Source organism: Gallus gallus, chromosome W, assembly GCF_016699485.2.
Source record: "Gallus gallus isolate bGalGal1 chromosome W, bGalGal1.mat.broiler.GRCg7b, whole genome shotgun sequence".
Lineage (NCBI taxonomy): Eukaryota > Metazoa > Chordata > Aves > Galliformes > Phasianidae > Gallus > Gallus gallus.
The window spans coordinates 6396586-6410570 of NC_052571.1; the positions used below are offsets into that span (position 1 = coordinate 6396586).

Genomic DNA, 13985 nt, shown 5'->3' on the forward strand with positions numbered 1-13985 from the left:
ATGCGGGGATAGAAGAGATAAAGATGAGGGTGTGAAAACAGCTCAAGGACACCAGGCAAGGAGGTGATAAGGTGTCCCCAGAGTAAGTTAGAATTGGTTTGGGGGCTACCCCTCCCTCAGGGTCAGAAGTTTACAGTGAGGAAGACTACGAGCCTTCGTGAGGAAGACTATGACCCTTCATCCAATGACCACCAGGAGGAGACCCCCACTGCTCATGATGCATGCGCGAGGGGGAGAGACCATATGCTAAGGAGTTTTCGGAAATGTAATGAATATGTATACAAATTCAGGGAAAATCATTGATTATGTATTAGCTCTGCCTATATCTATGCCAAGTTTTTGTCCTGATGGCATGCAAGTTAGGAGGAGCTATCCCTCTTGCATCCGGCTCTGCTCAGCGTTGATTAAAACATACCTGATTTATAACTACTTTGTGGTTATAGAGTTTGATTCCGCAAGTCACGAGAAGCGACTAAAGGAACTGGGGCTGTTTAGTCTGGGGAAGAGGAGGCTGAGGGGAGACCTTATTGCTCTCTTCAAATACCTGAAAGGTGACTCCAGTGAGACTGGGGTTGATCTCTTCTCACTGGTGACAGGTGACAGGACAAGGGGAAATGGCCTCAAGTTGTGCCAGGGGTGGGGGGGGAGTTGTTTGAATATCAGAAAAACTTCTTTACAGAATGGGTTGTTAAGCACTGGAATAGGCTCCCCAAGAAGGTGGTTGAGTCACCATCCCTGGTGTTGTAGTAGGCACTTGACATAGGCTCCCCAAGAAGGTGGTTGAGTCACCATCCCTGGTGTTGTAGTAGGCACTTGACGGGGATACGTGCTGTACAGGATAGGCCTCTCCCTAAGCACAGTGAAAGGGTGCTGTTGTGCTCAGACAGACTGTCCTTGCTAACGAAGTAAACAAGATAAGAAGGCAAAGGAATGAGGAGACAATAGGAGCCAAATAAGGAATTGTGGTAAGGGGCTAAGATCCAGTACGGACGAATCAGGACAGGGCACAATAGCTCAAGTAAAGGTATATAAGCTGTGCTTAGTAGTGAATAGATGCCATTTTACTGCTCATCATATTGGTGTGTTTCTGCAGTCATTTGGCCCTGATCAGGTAATTGGTCAGTGTGTGCAAGAGGGCTAACACAGGTGGCTAACATCATAGTTGCAGAAGGAAGCACCCTGGATGTATTTAAAAACTGTTTGGATGTGGTGCTCAGGGACATGATTTAGCATCGAGTTGTTTGAGTTCAGGTAATATGGTTAGGTTGCGGTTGGACTTGATGATCTTTAAGGTCTTTTCCAACCTGAGCAATTCTATGATTCTATGATTCTGTTCAGTTCTCACGATGTGTTTCTCAGTATTGCGATTGTGTTTACCTCTCCTACTGAGTGTCCCATACATGTTAATGTCTCCCATGAGGAATTTGCTCCTAATTCATAGATTCCATTTGTCAGTTCTACACCTGTAGCATTCTTAACCTTTACACACGGAGGGATACCCAATCCTTGTATACACAGCATGTAACATTCTCGTCCCCTTTCGCCATAATCTTGGCTGTCAAGCCACATGACACAAACCACTTGCCCCGTATGTACCATTAGGTGGGTTCCCTCTATACCAAGTACAGTTCACTCCATCTGGAGTGGTGTTGAGGAAGTCTGTGCCACTTTGTCCTTGGGTAATGTGTACAATTGGCCTGGGGCAATGGCAGCGACACAATTCAATATACTTATCACAAGTGCAGTCACAAACATCAAGTAAACTTCAGAACTGTTGGTCCCATGGATTCTGATGTCCATTGCTCTCCTGGTGACTTCTTCACACTTGAACAGTGAATCCAGTTTGGTTGTTCCGTGATCTTGACTGCAGTAAAAGTCATCAGCAGCACTTGGAACAGTCCATTCCACTTCTCCTCCAGTGGCTGACCTGAAAAAGCTTTAATGTACAACCAGTCTCCTGGTTTAAAGGGGTGAACTGGATGATCTAAGCTCTGGCTCTCTGGCTCCCAAAACTGCCTTCTCAGTTTTGCTTAACTGATTTCCCAATGCAATTATATACTTCTGCAAATAACTTTTGCCCAATTGATTCAAATATTCTCCTTTGAACTAAAATTGGTAGGGTCTACTGTATAGAATTTCAAAAGGACTCAAACTCTCTTTAGATCTTGGTTTTACTCTAATTCTCATCAAGGCAATGGGGAGGGCTTGATACCAGAATAATTTAGCTTCCTGACAAATTTTTCTATTTGCTGTTTTATCAAATGATTCATCTTTTCTACCTGTCTACTTGCTTGTGGTCTACAAGGTGTGTGAAATTGCCAATCAGTTCCCAATATCTTGCTGACCTGCTGTGCTACTTGCTCACAGAAATGAGTACCCCTGTCTGATGATATCACAGTGGGTACACCAAATCGGGATATTATTTCATTTAATAATACCCGTGTAACTTCTCTTGCCTTATTTGTTCTACAAGAAAAGGCTTCTGGCCAACCTGAAAAGTTTCTGTTAGTACCAATTCGAACTGATATCCCCCTTTTCTAGCGAGTTCTGAGAAATCTATTTGCCATTTTTGTCCTGGAATGTTCCCTTTCCCTATAGACCCCACTTGTACTTTACTCCTATTATTAGGATTGTTCTTCAAACAAATTTCACACTGTTGAGTAACCTGTTTCACTGTGGTATGCAAATTGCAACTGGCAATTACCTTGTTCAGATACTTATAAAAGGCATCTGCTCCCCAGTGTGTTTTATTATGTTCCCTTAGAACCAGTTTCCATAAGGTACTAAAGGGCACAACAACATGTCCATCAGATGTATATGCCCATCCATTGGTTTGCTCCTTCCCTTCCAAATTGTTAATTAAATTCTTATTCTCTCTAGAATACTTTACAGATTCTAACTCAAGTTCAGAAATTTGGAGTTTACCATCTGGAATTAAAGTTAGTACACCAATTTCTTTTCCTTCAGCTTCCCGTTTTGCCGCCTGATCCTCCATCTTATTTCCAATTTCCTGTACAGCGTTACCTTTACAGTGTCCTCTAGAATGTATAATGGTCACACTTTTTTGGTAGATTTACAGCTTCCAGCAGATGCAGAATTTCTTTGGCATGCTTAATTTGTTTTCCTTGTGTTGTAAGCAATCCTTGCTCTCTCCAGATGGCACCATGGGCATGTACCACTGATGTGTGGAAATCAGACCCCATAGCCAGTAAGGATATAGAGCAGGTATGTGTTTATTGGTGATGCGTGTACACCCTGATGCAAGGGGGATCACTCCACCTAACTTGCACACCGTCCGAAGAAATCGTGCTATAGATATAGGTGAAACTAATACATAATCAGTAGTTGACAGGAATTTGGATACATATTCATTACATTCCTGAGAGCCCATTAGCATGCAGTCCCTCCCCCCCTTGTGCATGCGTAGTAGGTCGTGATGATGAAGGCTCATAGTCTTCCTCGCAAAGGCTCGTAGTCTTCCTTGCTGCAAACTTCTGACCCTGAAGGGGGGGGCATCCCCCAAACTGGTTTCAACTTGCCCTATAGACATCTAATCACCTCCCTGCCAAATGTTTTCAAGCTGCTCTCCAGCCCTTATCTTTATGGCCTTCATCCTCCTTGTTATTCTGGACCTAGTGTCTGTGAAAGTGCTTGGAATCCCTTGTTTTCTAACACTCTCTACATAAACTATATCTATTTGCCCCTTATTTCTACTTTGTGAAGCTACTTCCCCTTTTCTTGCTGTGAGGCCCTTCTCTCTATAACTGCAGGGTCCTGTTCTCACATTTCACCACCCCAAATGCATATTTAGAATCTGTTCACATGTTTATCCTCTTTCCTTTTGCCAACTCTAAGGCTCTTGTCAAGGCAATTATTTCAGCCTTCTGAGTGGAAGTCCCCACAGGTAATGGTTTTGCTTCAATTACCTTGTCAGTGGTGGTTACTGCATATCCCGCCTTACGGTTTTCTTGTCTCACAAAACTGCTTCCGTTGGTGAACCAAGAATCCTCAGCATCATCCAATGGTTCCTATGTCAAATCACATAGACAGTCTCCATCATTTCCAAACAGTCGTGCACTGCTGGCTTGGAGGTGGCTCTACTAAGGAAAGATGCTGGGTACACAGTGTTAGTAATTACTATGTTAACATCCTCTTATTCTGCCAGTGTGGCCTGATATTTAAGAAATCTGGAAGGAGAAAGCCAATGGCCTCCCTTCTGTTCCAGAGCTGCGGACACCGAGTGGGATACCAACACAGTCATTTTTTGTCCCAAAGTAAATTTATGAGCTTCCTGGATATTAAGAACAACTGTCGCCACCGCCTGTAGGCACCCTGGCCAACCTCTGCTCACTTCATCCAATTGCTTGGAAAAGTAGGCAACTGCCCTTTTATACGGTCCCAGTTGGTGAGCACGAACACCCAAGGCTATACCTTGTTTCTCATGAGAGAATAGCCAAAACAGTTTTGTAATATCTGGAAGACCTAGGGCTGGAGCACTCATTAGTTCCTTCTTCATTTCTTCAAATGCCCTCTTTGCCTCTCCAGTCCATGTCAACCTAGATGGATTATTTTTCAGTAATTCATGTAAAGGTTTTACCAACAGCCCATAATTATAGATCTATAGTTCAAGGAAGGCGGCCTGAATGAATCCATGCGTCTTCACAGAAGTAATGGTGGAAACTCCGATTTATTTCCCGAATCAGCTCATACTTATACAGAAATACAGGGTACACACGGCAACTTATAATTGGTTAGCACACAGAAATCACGCGTCTTGTGGGGGATGTAAAGGTTGGAGTCTGTCTGGGGCATAGTGATCATGAGATGCTAGATTTTTTGATCCTTGTTGAACCACAGAGGGGAGCCAGCAGAACTACCACCTTGGACTTCTGGAGGGCAGACTTTGGCCTCTTTAGGACCATGGTTGAGAGGGTCCCTTGGAAGGTAGTTTTGGAGAACGTGGGAGCCCAGGAAGGCTGGGAACACTTTAAGGAAGTTATTTTAAAGGTGCAAGAGCTGACCATCACGGAAGACGAGCCAGCGGGAAAGGAGGCCAGACTGGCTGAACAAAGACCTTAGGCTGGAACTTGAGCAAAAGGAAAGTTTATGGTTGCTGGAAGAGTGGGCAAGCTACTTATGATGATTACAGGTACATAGTGAAGCTGTGAAGGGGGAAAATTAGAAAAGCCAAAGCCCAGCTAGAACTGAACTTGGCCACTAAGGTGAAGGACAGCAATAAATATTTCTATAAATAAATCAACAGCAAGAGGAGGGCTAGGGAGAATCTCCATCCATTGTTGGATGTCGAGGGCAACACAGTGACCAAGGATCAGGACAAGGCTGAGGTACTTAATGCCTTCTTTGCCTCAGTCTTCAATAGTAAGACTATTTACTCCCTGGGCACACAGCTCCTTGCACTGGTAGATAGGGGTGGGGAACAGAATAGGCCCTGCATAATCCGTAATGAAATGGTGAACCGGAGACGGGCAAATGTGATGCCCATCTTAAAAAAGGGCCGGAAAGATGATCCTGGTAGCTACAGACCTATCAGTCTCACCTCGGTGCCAGAGAAGGTTATGGAACGAATAATCTCGGGAGCCATCATGGACCAGTTAAAGGTCAACCAGGGGATCAGTCACATTCAGCATATGTTTATGTATGGTAGATCCTGTTTGACAAACTTTATTTCATTCTATGATTAGGGGACCTGCTTAGTGGATGAAAGTAAGGCTGCTGATGTGGTCTACCTGGACTTTAGTAAAGCCTTTGACACTGTCCCCCACAACATTCTCATGGAGAAGCTGGCTGCCCACGGTTCGGATTGGCATACGCTCTGCTGAGTGAAAAACTGGCTGCATGGCTGGGCCCAAAGAGTTGTGGTCAGTGGAGTTAAATACAGTTGGTGACCAGTCATGAGTGGTGTCCCCCAGGGCTTGGTACTGGGGCTGCTTCTATTTAACATCTTTATTAACGATCTTGATGAGGGGATTGAGTGCACCTTCAGTAAGTTTGCAGACGACACCGAGTTGCGAGGGAGTGTTGATCTGTCTGAGGGGAGAAGGGCAATACAGAGGGACCTGGATAGACTAGATCGATGGTTCAGGGTAAATTGAATGGGTTTCAATAGGGCCAAGTGTCAGGTCCTGCATATTGGTCACAACAACCCCAGGCAACCCTACAGGCTTGGGGAGGTGTGGCTGGAAAGCTGCCTGATGGAAAGGGACCTTGGTGTACTGATGGACAGTCGGCTGAATATGAGCCAGCATAACGCTCCATGGAACTGTTTTTGCCCAGGGACCTGGGTCCACATGGGTGATGCAGAAAAGAGTGGCAACCAATTGTCTTCAAGGCATCTACTGCTAGATCTAGAGCTGTCTTTATAACTAGTTGTTTTTCTGTTTCACTCATATGGTCCAACAGGAGATGGATATCACTCCAGTCAGAGTTATGATGCTTAACCAAAAATTGGAAATGCCTTGTTACTTCAATAGGGTCACTCTGGTAGCCCTTGGCAACCCCTTTCCAGGTTTCTAAATCAAAAGAGGAGAATGGTACTTTAATGAGGACCGGCGTCCCATCAGGTCCTACTGCCTCCCTCAGTGGAGCTTTTATTACCCCTGTCTGTTTCCGTGATCTAGAAGCTATCGGGCTCTGAGGGGGTGAAGGGGTCAGGAAGGATTCCTCCTGATCTGATAATTTATTCTGTCCCCCCATTATTCTTGGGGCCTGAAAATGTTCAGGCAACTCCGTATGATCCCTGATCTTATCTGGCCGGGTGCATCGCTACCCTATACTACATGAAGAACAACAGTTTTTCATATCACTGTTTCTTCCACTTTTCTTTTCCTTTTCCAGTGCTAAAACCTTTGGATCTTGGGGTGGCCTCATACTGAACTAAGGAAAGTAAGTTAGGTTAAAAGTTCTGTGCCTTCATGAGGTGCTGAATCGGCAGCTGCAGGTTTGACCTTGCTAAGCCAGGTTCTTGCTGCTGGTAACAGATGCTTCTCAACAGACTTAGACAATTAGTGCAGACAGTGGGTCTCCTGCTTTTCCATTAACATCATTAACTATCCTATCTCTGGAATGTGAGGTGGAAAACTAAAACGGCAAACCACAAATTAACCAAGAAGCAACGGACTGGTGAACAGAGTTGTGGCCGATGAGATGAACAACCAGAGCTCACGTTGTCTCACGAGAGTCCAAATTACCGATCGATCGGTTCCCGTAGGTTCCCTTTAACCTATGGGCCCTAGTGGGAGCTCATCCAAGGAGCCTTCCCACCCTAGCCAGCAACCTTATGTGTGTACGCACGTTCCTCAGCTGGGAGCATACTCTCCTTCATACCCCACGTAGGATGTCTACTCATGACTTAGGGGTTCCGTGCTCCCAACATACCTGGTCTGCAGCCAGGGATCTTTCTCTGCTCCTTGGTGGATGTATCGTCCCAGAGAGTCTTCTCCAATTATCTCTGGGTGCACCAGAAGAGTCCCCTGGGCCAAACAGCCCCACAGCCCAGCAAAGAGTATCCTGCCTGGCTCTCCAAATCGACGTGCGGAATCAAACTCCATACCCACCGAGTAGTAGTCATAAGGAGGTATGTTTAATCAGCTCTCTGTACATGCTGGATGCAGGGGGGTAATCCCTCCAAGCCTGCATACCAGAGGTCAAGAAAGGTGCATACTTAAAGAAGCAGCTGCTTACATATGCATTAGGTGTGCAAGAAAAGGTTGGGTAATTACTGTGAGTCCCCAGAATGACTGACGTCTGACATTCCCCCCCACCCAAGCCTCAGTTCTTTTACGCATGCGTGGTATCTCCCGATAGTCATCTGGTGGTCTTTCTGATGAAGACCACTGCCTTCCTTACTGTGTACACTTTGACCAGGGTCAAGTTGGAGAACGCTTGACAAGCTTTGGTTGGCGGTCTTATAAGCTACAACTCTGTCCACCAATCCACTGCTTCTTAGTTAATTTGTGGTTTACTGTCGTAGCCGGCTGTCTCACACTGCAGAGATAGGATAGCAAACAAAGCCATTTGGAAAAACAGGAGACCCGCTGTCTGCACTAATTCTCTAAGTCTGTAGAAAAGCATCTGTAATTGGCAGCAAGAACCTGGCTTAGCAAGGTCAGATCTGTAGCTGCCAGTTTAGCACCCCATGAAATCACATAACTTTTAAACTAACTTATTTTCAGTAATTCACAATGCGCTCTAATACCCTCAAGACATAAAGGGACAGAATCAATTCATATTTCTGGAGTGACTGAGGGCTCTCAGGAACTGAGTGTGTTGGAGGCCGAAATAAGCCTCACTGGTAAAGACTGGCAAAAGCACCCTATAGTGACTGTCCCAAGGGCTCCATGCATACTTGGTATGGATTAGCTCAGAAGAGGATATTTCGAGGATCCCAAGAGGTTTCGATGGGCCACTGGAATAGTTGCTGTAAACACAGACAACATTAAGCAGCTGTCTGTTTTGCCTGGCCTGTCAGAAGATCCATCTTTTGTGGGGTAGTATCAAGTAAAACAGCAACAGGTTCCGACTGTCAAGAAAACGGTACACAGATGGCAGTACCGTAGCAACAGGGATTCCTTGATTCCCCATTCATAAGTTGATTCATCAACTAGAGAGTCAAGGAGTGATCAGCAGAACCCACTCACCTTATAACAGCCCCATATGGCCAGTGCACAAAGGCAGTGGAGAGTGGAGGCTGATGCTTGGCTACGGTAGCCTGAATGAAATCACACCCCCACTGAATGCTGCTGTACCAGATATGTCAGAACTTCAGTATGAACTGGAGTCAAAAGCAGCCAAGTGGTATGCCACCACTGACATTGCTAATGCCTTCTTTTCCATATCTTTGGCCGCAAAATAAAGGCCACAGTTTGCTTTTACCTGTAGGGGTGTTCAGTATACCTGGAACTGTTTGCCCCAGGGGTGGAAACACAGCCCAACCATTTGCCATGGGTTAATCCAAACTGTATTGGAACAGGGCAGTGCTCCTGAGCATCTGCAATACATTGATGATATTGTTGTGTGGGGCGATACAGCAGAGGATGTTTTTGAGAAAGGAGAGCAAATAATCCAAATTCTCCTGCAAGCTGGTTTTGCTATTAAGCGAAGCAAAGTGAAAAGACCTGCCCAGGAGATTCAGTTCCTAGGTATAAAGTGGCAAGATGGGCGCCGTCACATCCCATCAGATGTGATTGACAAAATCACTGCCATGTCTCCACCCATTAATAAGAAAGAGACACAATCTTTTCTGGGTGTAGTGGGCTTTTGGAGGATGCATGTTCCAAACTGTAGCCTTATTGTAAACCCCCTGTATCAGGTGATGCGAAAGAAGAATGATTTTACATGGGGTCCTGAACAGCAGCAGGCTTTTGAGCAGATCAAACATGAGATAGCCTGTGCCGTGGCCCTGGGGCCAGTACGGACGGGACAGGATGTAAAGAACATCCTCTATACACTGCTGCTGGAGAGAAAGGTCCCACCTGGAGTTTGTGGCTAAGAGCCTCAGGAGAGACCCGAGGCTGACTCCTGGAATTCTGGAATTGAGCATACAGGGGGTCTGAAGACTGCTACACTCCAAGTGAAAAGGAGATCATAACCCCCCGTATGAGGGAGTTAGAGCTGCTTCTGAAGTAATCGGCACTGAAACGCAGTTCCTTCTAGCACCTTGACTGCCAGTGCTGAACTGGATGTTTAAAGGAAAGATTCCCTCCACCCATCATGCTACTGAGACCACTTGGAGTAAGTGGATTGAGCTGATTACGCAACGGGCTCGGATGGGGAACCTCAGTCATCCGGGAATCTTAGAGGTGATCATGGACTGGCCTGAAGGTAAAAAGTTTGGAATGTCACCAGGAGAGGAGGTATCACGTGCTAAAGAAGCCCCACCATACAATGAACTACCAGAAAATGAAAAGTAATTTGCCCTGTTCACAGATGGATCGTGTCGTATTGTGGGGAAGCATCGCAGATGGAAAGCTGCTGTATGGAGCCCCACACGAGTTGCAGAGGCCACCAAAGGAAGAGGAGAATCAAGCCAATTTGCAGAGGTAAAGGCTGTCCAACTGGCCTTAGATGTTGCTGAATGGAAGGGGTGGCCAGTGCTTTATCTTTATACTGACTCATGGATGGTGGCGAATGCCTTATGGGGGTGGTTACAGCAGTGGGAGCAAAATAACTGGCAAAGGAGGGGTAAACCTATTTGGTCTGCTGAACTGTGGAAAGACATTGCTGCCCGAATTAGGAATATGATTGTAAAGGTGCGTCATGTAGATGCTCCTGTGTCCAAGAATCCGGCTACTGAAGAACAGAAAAATAACCATCAGGTAGATCAGGCTGCCAAAATTGAGGTGGCTCAAATAGACTTGGACTGGCAGAACAAGGGTGAATTATTTCTAGCTCAGTGGGCCCATGAGACCTCAGGCCATCAAGGAAGGGATGTAACATATAAGTGGGCTAGAGACTGAGGGGTGTAGATACCTATGGATGCTATTGCACAGGTTATTCATAACTGTGACACGTGTTGCGATTAAACAAGTTAAAAACCACGTTGAAAGTGAATAAAAGGCTAATCTGTTATGTTGTTAAGACTAGTTGGGCACGAACATTGGGAATGATATCGGGCCATTAGTTAGGGGTGGAGTTTGGGGTGTAGAATAAGTGTGAAATATTGTACTAGAATTAATTGTAATAACCACTCCCTGTACCATAAATATGCATATATTCCCTCTATAAATGGGGATGTTCACCTGCTTTTGGTGTGCAGGCTAGGAAGGAGTTATCCCCCGTGCACCCGGCCAGCCGAATAAAACGCACCTGCTCTACAACTACTTCATGGTTATAGAGTTTGTTCCTGAAGTCAGTTTTGGCAAGCCAGGCAGGAAAAGTCTTTGCTGGACTGCAGGGCTGGTCAGACCAGGGGACGCTTCTGGCACGCCCCAAAAACAATTTTTTTCAGAGAAGACTCCCCATGCCGACCCATCCACTGCGGGGCAGGGAAAGAGCTCTGGCGCGGACCAGGTACGTTACAGCTACAGGGGCCCATAAGACGTGCGGAGACGTCCTACGCGGGGCTGAAGGAGCGAGGGTGCTCCCCCTGCGTGTGGATCCACAGGTATAGGTTGGGTGATCGCGATCGGTGTGGGAGTACACCCCTCAGGAGGGGGGTCCCACATAGGGGGGTATCTCAAGAATCCCGAGAACCCCACAGGTAAAGCACGCCAGGTATCCCGAGAGTGAGGCCATAGCGTGCTTGGGAATGTAAGCTGTGTAATACTTTGGAAAGATCGTAGCTACAAAAGTGTGTCAGATCCGTGGTTTCGTTCTTCTGTGAGGGAGACAACTAGAAACTGTAATTGAAGTGTTTAAAGTGACTGGTCAAGCAGGGTGGGCAAGTGCCCAAACTGATTCTCTTTCTTTTCGTGATAGGAACTGTGTTTGTCATTGTTGTCATCTTTTTAATTGTTAAGAATTTCCGTTATAAAAATATTGTTTTGAGATCAGGAGCTCAGGTGGGTGTAGGGTTTGAACATACAGGGGTAAATAAGCTAGCTTTAGAAACTAGGGAAGGAGAACGACATCTCAACATTTCATGGTCAGCTGTGCAAACACAAAGAAAGGAACAATACAAGATAAATGACTGTGACCGGTTTCAATGCACCGTAAAGAGGTCAGACCGAGGAAGATGTGGAGCCTTCGCGAGGAAGACTTCTGACTTCATCCCCAAGACCACCAGAGGGAGACCCCTATTACAGACAATGCATGCGCCAGGGGAGGGGTAGTATGTAAATGATTTTCTGGAAGAACAATGGATACATAAATGAGTTCCAAGCATTTTGCTGAATATGTATGGCTTTGGCTTATAAATTTGTAGTGCTTTTTCTGGCTTGTGTGCAGGTTTGGTGGAGCGATCCCCCTTGCACCCAATTGATTGCACAATCATTGAATAAATCATACTTGCTTTATAACCTGCTTGGGTTATACAGTTTATTTCCGCACGTCAGTTTGTAGAATTCCATTTATAATATAAGTGCTATTGTTGCTGGGGACACTGGTTATAGCTCTTGTCCTGGGAATTCGGTGTTCCCGTGCCCTGGGCAAGTAGGCAGATTCCATTACCCAGCAACAGATACTTTATAAGCGGCTGCTATATAGTATGAATGTTAAATACTGGATCCAAGGTGTGAGTGGTGCTAGTGTGTGATCTGAGAGGAACTGGATGCTTGTTACACCCTGAAAATAATTGCAACCCTGTATTTGTTGTTAGAAGCTTAACCTGTAATGCTGTCCAGGAATTACAGTGGAACATAGGAGTCTGGCATTTCTGCTGGGGTTGTGAGCTGGGGTTTTGTCACGGAGTTACCTAGATAGATCTGTGCCCGTGACAGGGGGGCAGTAGGCTTGTGGGCCCCCCTCCCCCCTGACTTCCCGAGAAAAAAACGAAGTGGTGGCAACAATCTGAGAAGGAGGACTTATTTTACTAACTATGATGTTGGGATGCAAGATGACACGATACAATACAATCTAATTGGGAGTAAGTATAATAAACCAAATGAAATGAGGGAGAGAGAGCGAAAGAGCGATAGAGAGGGAGAGAGAGAGAGAGTGAGAGAGTTTCTGAAACCGAAAGCCTTACTTGATGAAGGCGCCCGGCTTGGAAAGCACACCCACTCCTCTCCCGGCAGCAAGCGAAAGTGAAGAAGCACCGCGCGCAACCAGATGACGTATCTTCCGTGATGTGTCTTCCTTCTCTGACCGTGAGGTCCTCTGGGATACGTAGTTCTTCTCTTGTCCATGATGTTATGATGTGGAATACCAATAGCGAAGTTACAAAACCATGACATTCCACCCCTTATTCTACATCATTATATCATGCTTAATACATATACATAGAACTACTGACTGCACTCCCCCAACATCAAATTCCCTTGTGGTACACATTGAACATCCCCATCTTTCTGCATCACCCACCAAGTGGAGCCAGGTCCCTGGGCAAAAACAGTTCCACGGAGAGGTCTGCCCTTTCCAGAGGCTGGAAGGACCCAAACTGCTTTTCCCAACATGTTCTTTACATGTACTACACGGACCTTATCTCCCTCTACAGTATGTAGGGAGCTGGAATGGGTAGGACCATCACGACTGATAGATCCCCTGGTGTTGACCAACCAGGTGGCTTCTGCCAGATGCTTCTCCCAGTGCTTAAATGTTCCACCACCCATTGCTTTCAGCATAGTTTTTAACAACCCATTGTATCGTTCAATCTTACCAGAAGCTGGTGCATGATAGGGAATATGATAAATCCATTCAATGCCATGCTCTTTGGCCCAAGTATTTATTAGAGAATTTTTAAAATGAGTCCCATTATCTGATTCAATTCTTTCTGGGGTGCCATGTCGCCACAGAACTTGTTTCTCCAGACCTAATATGGTATTTCTGGCGTTAGCATGGGGTACTGCATATGTTTCAAGCCACCCAGTGGTCGCTTCCACCATGGTGAGCACATAACGCTTACCACTGCAGGATCGTGGCAAGGTGATATAGTCAATCTGCCACGCCTCCCCATATTTATACTTTTGCCATCGCCCTTCCTCCCAGAGAGGTTTCATCCTCTTGGCTTGTTTGATTATGGCGCATGTTTCACAGTCATGAATAACTTGTGCAATAGCATCCATAGTTAAGTCCACCCCTCGGTCTCTAGCCCACTTATATGTTGCATCTCTCCCTTGATGGCCCGAGGTCTCATGGGCCCACCGAGCTAGAAATAATTCACCCTTGTTCTGCCAGTCCAAGTCTATTTGAACCACCTCAATTTTGGCAGCCTGATCTACCTGATGGTTATTTTTCTGTTCTTCCGTAGCCCGACTCTTGGGCTCATGAGCATCTACGTGACGCACCTTTACCACCATATTCTTTATTCGGGCAGCAATGTCTTTCCACAGTTCAGCAGACCAAATAGGTTTACCTCTCCGTTGCCAGTT

At 45.9% G+C, this 13985-nt stretch overlaps 1 long non-coding RNA gene across 1 annotated transcript; it reads right to left on the reverse strand.

Moving 5' to 3' along the window:
* Positions 1-1015: 1015 nt before the first annotated feature.
* LOC112530495 lies at positions 1016-12690 on the reverse strand. The gene is made up of 3 exons (XR_003072127.3): positions 12644-12690; positions 3927-4028; positions 1016-1927 (listed from the first exon to the last, which is right to left on the reverse strand). It is a non-coding gene; the product is annotated as an uncharacterized LOC112530495 (long non-coding RNA).
* Positions 12691-13985: the final 1295 nt, after the last annotated feature.